Source organism: Schistocerca piceifrons, chromosome 4 (genome assembly GCF_021461385.2).
Source record: "Schistocerca piceifrons isolate TAMUIC-IGC-003096 chromosome 4, iqSchPice1.1, whole genome shotgun sequence".
Classification (NCBI taxonomy): domain Eukaryota; kingdom Metazoa; phylum Arthropoda; class Insecta; order Orthoptera; family Acrididae; genus Schistocerca; species Schistocerca piceifrons.
In genome coordinates, this window is record NC_060141.1 from 475950805 (window position 1) to 475958782 (window position 7978).

At 41.2% G+C, this 7978-nt stretch overlaps 1 non-coding gene across 1 annotated transcript; it reads right to left on the reverse strand.

Moving 5' to 3' along the window:
• Nucleotides 1-7688: 7688 nt before the first annotated feature.
• Trnan-guu lies at nt 7689-7762 on the reverse strand. The gene has a single exon. It is a non-coding gene; the product is annotated as a tRNA-Asn (tRNA).
• Nucleotides 7763-7978: the final 216 nt, after the last annotated feature.

Here is a 7978-nt window from a genome sequence, read left to right on the forward strand (position 1 = left end):
ACACAAGGTTCAAATGGCTCTGAGCACCATGGGACTTAACATCTGAGGTCATCAGTCCCCTAGAACTTAGAACTATTTAAACCTAACTAACCTAAGAACATCACACACATCCATGCGCCGAGGCAGGATTCGAACCTGCGACCGTAGCGGTCGCGTGGTTCCAGACTGAAGCGCCTAGAACTGCTCGGCCACACCGGCCGGCGCCAGGCAATACAAACGTACTGCAAAACAACGTGGCAAAACATGGCATACAGACACAACGACTGTGTAAACCTTGCGACGGCATAGATCCAACAATTTATCAGAAAGCTTTTAATGCGTTCAAAAACTAACTCGCGAGAAATGCTTGTAAGCGCTGTTTCGCTCATTTATTTAATGCACGTACTACTCCAGTTATAAGAATCCCAATAGCAGATGTAAACTTCGTTTGAGGAATTACCGCAGTTAAATCAGCGTTCATCGATTGAAAACTAGCTAAACTGCAACGCAGAAACCACAACCGACGGTTGCTGCACTAACCTCCCATCGCCTGCACTGCTACCGCTCTAGGAACGAACTACAACAGTTCATCATAGATCTGCGGCTATCCTCACATAGTGCGACACTTTACCAAGGAAAACAACAGTTCTTCCAGTTCTCCGACGTCACACTGAATAAGGTCTCTTAACACCACAGCCTTGTCCGCGACATACGTTGCACGACAGCAATACTAGTTAACCTTTCACCTGTTACGCCGTAAGAACGGTAAATACGATTACTACGTGATCTGAGGTAGAACACAGCTTATAACGGCAGAATAAAGTCGCTAGTTTCATATATGCTTCTTCTTTTAACCGAAAATTCAGTGGTATATCTCCCCATAAAATTCATCTTCATTTAGAGATTTTAGTTCCATGCACCTTTTACACTACGACAAGCAACAAGAGTTTAACCAAGGACCAGTATAGAGGACATCCTTATCTTATCAGCAATCCAGAGCATGTAGGATCTACGTGGAAAATTATCAGACCCAGCCCTAAGAAACAAAGGAATGACTCACGTGTTTAGTTCATCAAATGAAGTTTTAAAGTAAACGTTGGAGTGCAGCTTAATAACACGTGAGCATTAAAAGCACTTTCTTATGTTGACGAAATTACACCAATATCAAGAAAATAAAATGACATGCACATAGCTGTTCGTGAATTTAGTAAAATGTATTACGAATGCAAACTGAAACATGTCGATGCATAAACTGATACCATGGCTTTTATAAGCAAATACCCATCTCAGACTAAAATGCCAAAAAGAGATAAGTGAGACATTTCAAATAACATGGCTGTATTGTAGTTTTATGATGATGACATACAAAATAAGGTGATGAAGATTACTAATAACTGGTGAACAACCAGCCGATATATGAAAAAGAAAATTTTCAAATTTAAGAGATTAAAGTTTTACCAGGGGAGCCACGCGAAACTTTTACACTTCTATAGTTTTAAATAATGATAGTATTTGGAAGAAGTGTAGTCATTGGGATAAGAGAAAACGGCTTTCAAAGTGAACCGAACGACATGAAATAATAATCATGAATTTATGATAAATCTTTTTGTATATGCATTTCCGTGCGTCCAGAAATGTGTTTCGCATTCGAAACGTTTGTCCCGGCTTATACGACGGCCAGACATCGCGGACTGTCAGTAGGACCATATAACGTACAACTATAACTCGACAGCATTTCCACTTACAGTAAGCACGTTAGGCCATATAGCAGTAGGTAAATAAGAATTCAAGGCGACAATGACAAATAAGTATATTCGTTTAGAAAAGTCAACTTCTACGACGGGTAGAGATAATGATCTACCGCAGTGGTCACGCTTATTGTCTATGACGCTCTGTATACAGGTTATCCATTTAATAAGCACTTTAAAGCAAGTGAAACAGCAGTTGTAATAAGATAATATGAAAAGGGAGTCACTTATTCGATATTAATAAGTAGTTTCGTAAAATATAGGCATGAAGCCGAGCGACCGTGGTGCCATTTTCCCTATGGTAGTTAAAAGTCTATTTTATGTTAAAATTTTCCACAAACCGTAAGTTTTAGCGCAAAACTGGATGCAATGTCAGAAACCGGTTAAACTTTTCTAACCATTAGTATGTGTTGAGAAAAGGAGATGCTGCCTTGAGAAATAACATATGTATATGATAAGATAGTTATGCTGATATCATTATTATGTGTAAGAGAATCATGGGTGCTAAATAAGTAGCAAGACATTCGTATAATGGCTACGACCATAAGGTTTGAAAGAAGTGTTAAGGGATGTAAAAGAACAGACACAATCATAGATGTTGATACCAGAAATGAATGAACCACACAGTTATATACCTGAAATTCACTAATAGTGGAAAATAAACAACAATTAGCCGGTGGCATAAGTTTTGTCATTACGGAAATTTTGAACGACTGTGTTAGCTACGGGAGTGAAAGAATCTTTAAATTTCTTCATCCCATACCCTTATCTACGAGGACGCCTTTATCTACATTCCCCCCACTCCCTTACCCCCCTCCCTCTAAAATTATGTGAAACCAGACCTACGGGTATCGAGATGTTTCTCACCCAGATGTCGGTATTGTTTTGAATGTGTTATCCATCGGATTACTTTATAATGTAATGTTATGCTCCTAGCAAATATCTCTGACAATGAATTTTAATTTTACGCTGAACGTAGTCTGCTACGTGTACAGTACCACTTCTTCATTATGTAATTTCTTTTCATTGGAATATCATTAATTCAAAAATAGTTTGGAGGTTCGTCTCTTTTGAAATAGAATAGGGCGAGAAAGGAATAATACTTGTTGCAATCTCCAACAGAAGTAGTCGTATTACTTGCTGATTGTTCTTTGCTCCAAAGGCATCGACGAGCTAATAACGTAGACAGAGGCGTCTATCTCGATCATTCCGAGTAAACCCTTCGTCATATTTTGCTTATCAGAAAAAACGCCGATGGATTTTTGTTGGTGTGCTTAGCTTTCCCACCTGAGTGAGAGGTGTAAAATGCAAATGGGTAAATGCTGGCGAATAACTTGACGCTAAAGAGAACAGCACGTACGCACTGCGCGAGACAATAGCGGCTACTGAGAGAGAGGAAATCAATGAGCTGCCGCCTGCTTACGGGACCATTGCGTGACCCAGGACGCAGCCAGCCATGTAGCGCCGGAGCTTATCAACTCGAGCCGGCAAAAACCGTTGCGTGTGGTTTTTAAACGTCCGCCAGTTTAATACGTAGTCAGACTGACACGCTTTCGACATCCACTAAACTCAAGTAGGTGTCCTTCACATCTAAATACTCCACTACAACAATATACACTACACATTTGAAAAATATCACTCACCATGGAATAGCTCGTGGTCCTGACAAATTACTTAAGCCTGGTGAGGACCACGTAACTTGGACGGGAAATGGTAGAACATTAGAGGTAAGCAATTTGCTGTCCTGGCAACGCATCCCTATTTCCAGGGTTCCGCACCCTACTCGGTAAAACCGGAACCTTCATATGATCACTTTGTTATGCATCTGTCTGTCTGTATGACTGTGTACACCCATTTTTTCCAGTAGCAGTTGGACCTATCAAATTCAAATTTATCTCACATACTAAGATCTACGGTTCCTTGGCGGCGTAAGAAATTTAAGCTTCAAAAGATACGGCCATTTATCTCACAGATTTTGATACTCGCAACATCACTCAACAAAACCTATAGGGAACTTCCCTTTCATCTATAATCATGAAATTTAGCAAGAAGCAAAGTTTCACAGTATAATTAAAGGAAAAAATTCGAAAACTTAATTTGTATCACATAAAAAACATTATTTTGGCATTAGAACTTACAATGCATTCATCATCCGTTATAAGCATAACAGAAAAATATTACTAAATGAAAGTAAGATATACATATACAGGGTGGTCTATTGATAGTAACCGGGCCAAATATCTCACGAAATAGGCACCAAACGAAAAAACTACAAAGAACTAAACTCGTCTAGCTTGAAGGGGGAAACCAGATGGCGCTTTGGTTGGCCCGCTAGATGGCAATGCCGTAGGTCAAACGGATATCAACTGCGTTTTCTTAAATAGGAGCTCCTATTTTTTATTACATATTCGTGTAGTACGTAAAGAAATATGAATGTTTTAGTTGGACCACTTTTTACGTTTTGTGATAGCTGACGCTGTAATAATCACAAACGTATCACTACGTGGTATCACGTAACATTCTGCCAGTGCGGACAGTATTTGCTTCGTGACACATTACCTGTGTTAAAATGGACCTCTTTACCAATTGCGGAAAAGGTCGATATCGTGTTGATGTATGACTATTGTGATCAAAATGCCAAACGGGCGTGTGCTATGTATGCTGCTCGGTATCCTGGACGACATCATCCAAGTGTCCGGACCGTTCGCCAGATAGTAACAGGATGTGTTCAGCCGTATGTGAAACGTCACCCACGACCTGCAACAAATGATGATGCCCAAGTAGGTGTTTTAGCTGCTGTCGCGGCTAATCCGCACATCAGTAGCAGACAAACTGCGCGAGAATCGGGAATCTCAAAAACGTCGGTGTTGAGAATGCTACATAAACATTGATTGCACCCGTACCATATTACTATGCACCAGGAACTGCATGGTGACGACTTTGAACGTCGTGTACAGTTCTGCCACTGGGCAGAAGAGAAATTACGGGACGATGACAGATTTTTTGCACGCGTTCTATTTAGCGACGAAGCGTCATTCACCAACAGCGGTAACGTAAACCGGCATAATATGCACTATTGGGCAACGGAAAACCCACGATGGCTGCGACTATTTGAACATCAGCGACCTCGGCGGGCTAAGGCATGGTGCGGCATTTTGGGAGGAAGGATATTTGCCCCCATTTTATCGATGGCAATCTAAATGGTGTAATGTATGCTGATTTCCTACGTAATGTTTTACCGATGTTACTACAACATGTTTCACTGCATGGCAGAATGGCGATGTACTTCCAACATGATGGATGTCAGGCACATAGCTCGCGTGTTGTTGAAGCGGTATTGAATAGCATATTTCTTGACAAGTGGATTTGTCGTCGAAGCACCATACCATGGCCCGCAAGTTCACCGGATTTCTTTCTGTGGGGCAAGTTGAAGGACATTTACTATCGTGATCCACCGACAACGCCTGACAACATGGGTCAGCGCATTGTCAATGCATGTGTAAACATTACGGAAGGCGAACTACTCGCTGTTGAGAGGAATGTCGTTACACGTATTGCCAAATGCATTGAGGTTATCGGACATCTTTTTGAGCATTTATTGCATTAATGTGGTATTTACAGGTAATCACGCTGTAACAGCATGCGTTCTCAGAAATGAAAAGGTTACAAAGGTACATGTATCACATTGGAACAACCGTAATAAAATTTTCAAACGTACCTACGTTCTGTATTTTAATTTTAAAAATCTACCTGTTACCAACTGTTCGTCTAAAATTGTGAGCCACATGTTTGTGACTATTACAGCGTCAACTATCACAAAGCGAAAAACGTGGTCCAACTAAAACGTTCATATTTCTTTACTTACTACACGAATATGTAATAAAAAATGGGGGTTCCTATTTAAAAAAAACGCAGTTGATATCCGTTTGACCTATGGCAGCGCCATCGAGCGGGCCAAACATAGCGCCATCTGGTTTTCCCCTTCAAGCTAGACAAGTTTCGGACTTTGTAGTTTTTTCGTGAGGTATTTGGTCCGGTCACGATCAATGGACCACCCTGTATACTGAAGTCCCCTGCTCGCTTCTTTTCATATGTCCGGATTAGTCTCAGGAAGTTCTGCGGAGATTTTGATACGGTTTTTCTCAGTAGTGGCCTGATTCACGATGAAAATTTGCATGTATAACTTATAAATATTTCTTGGCAACTTGGCTGAACTACGAAGAATTAGTCAACCGCCTCTGTGAAAGCGACGCCATTGTCATCCACAAGCGAATGACAGGCTTAAAATTAAAACATTCTCTAAAGTCTTGAAATTCCCAGGACCGGTACATAAAGTTTTTGCGGAACCTTCGGTGCGCAAATTCTTGTCGCACTTACTCGGATTTTTTATCCGCTGAGACACTGGAACAGCGATATACGTTTCTAACTGCGTTAGAATCCATTTGTAACGAGTCGTTCAGTTGTATAACTTTTGTTAAGATCGCCTAAAAATGTTCGTAAAGCAGTTACGGATTTTATGAAAGGCAGGTGGTCGGAGGCAGTCTCTCGGTGACATGGGCTTATCCCGATGGCGAAAACGGTTCGTTTCTTCCGCGCTTGTGAGTACAAAGACTGAATGAAATGCGATAAAGATAGAACAACTATCCTCCTGTTATGGTAGTTATCATCAATAATCTACAGAAGGCTTTTGGCAACATACGAATGGCAATGCGTTTCCTGACATAAAAAAATGCATTGTGAGTTGCGTATGGCACGTCTACGGTTCATCAATAAGTTCAAAAACCTGTAAAAACAAAAGACAACACAGTACCACTTGACGCTCTTAGTTACTACTTTAAATGCGTTAAAGGCCTTAATATGAACAAAATCCAGAAACCTATGGCGTATCATACAAATTAATAACTTCTTAAGTCTCAATCCGAAGACTAGCTGGAAGTATTTCTTCTTCGCTAATCTTATCCGTTCGCCTCTTCATTTTCTCATATGATTCTGCTCTTCCATCATCTCTGACCTGTCCGTCGTATTACGTTCCACATCTTCCTCTTCCTCTCTTGCTTTGGATCGTTCTTCCCATTGCATTGACTAGAAATCAGTTGTGTCGGAAGAGATCGCCAATTAATTACTCACTTCTTTTTCGTACTTTTGGTAGCTGAGATTTTTTTCGCCTATTCTTGTAAGAGTTTCTACATTTGCGAGCTTTGCTGTCCGCTAGATCTTTTCCATACTGCTTTAGCCTCACATTTCAATACCTCCAAACGTTGCATTCAGCAGCAGTCCACGTTTCCAAAGCAGAAACGGCCACGCTCCAGACAAAGCTCTTTAAATCTCGATTTGGTCTCCATGTTCAGATTCGTTGATGTAAGCAGCATCTTTGCCTGTGCAGTTCTGCGTTTTATAACTGCTGAAATTTTGTCATCTAAAGTGATTTTACTTCCTAGTAACTTAAAAGTACTGATGTACCGTGACCGCCGAACATTACGAAGAATGGTTGTAAAAATTGCATGAAATCAGCGGAAGGTTCCTTGTCAGTGCCAATGTCCTACCAACAGTCCAACTAGCATAGTCATGGTGTTCAGTCAGTTAAAAAGAAAGGGAAACAGTGGTCGAGCTGCTCCTCGTAAGCTATACATTTCTATAGCCAATTCTAAGTGACGCTCGAGGTGGTGCACAGACGGTGGACGACTGGAAACTAGTGAAATTGGAATTATGAATCACCCTGTATCCTGTGGCAATCCGATGGAATTAAATGTAAATAATACGTCTATTGTAGTGGGCGTCGCTCTACTGCAGTGTCACACATGACGAATAAATAGGAAGCCATGTTTTTACCTACACTGTCACTTGGCTGAATGTGTATAAGGCTCTGTGGCATCATTCAAACACAGCCAAATTGTCACACTATCCGTGTATCTCTAAAAAAGCTGACATATGTCCTCACCTCGGTGGTGGGTAAAACGATTTCGCCCCCGGGTGGGCTCGGACCACCAACCTTTCGGTTAACAGCCGAGCGCGCTAGCCGATTGCGCCACGGAGGCCTTGACTTTCACTCACTTCTGTTCTGTATATCAATGGCGGCATCTTTAGCGCCAAGAGTGAAGTCCAGAGGAGCTGGTGGTACGTTTTGGGGTTGATTTTGGTGCTTAGGCTGTCGTTCCTTTGTTGCTTAGGAAAATACTAACAACGGACGGATATGAACACATTTTACAGCATTATATACCGTGCAGAGGAGCAGCAGTTCCAAAACGAAGACA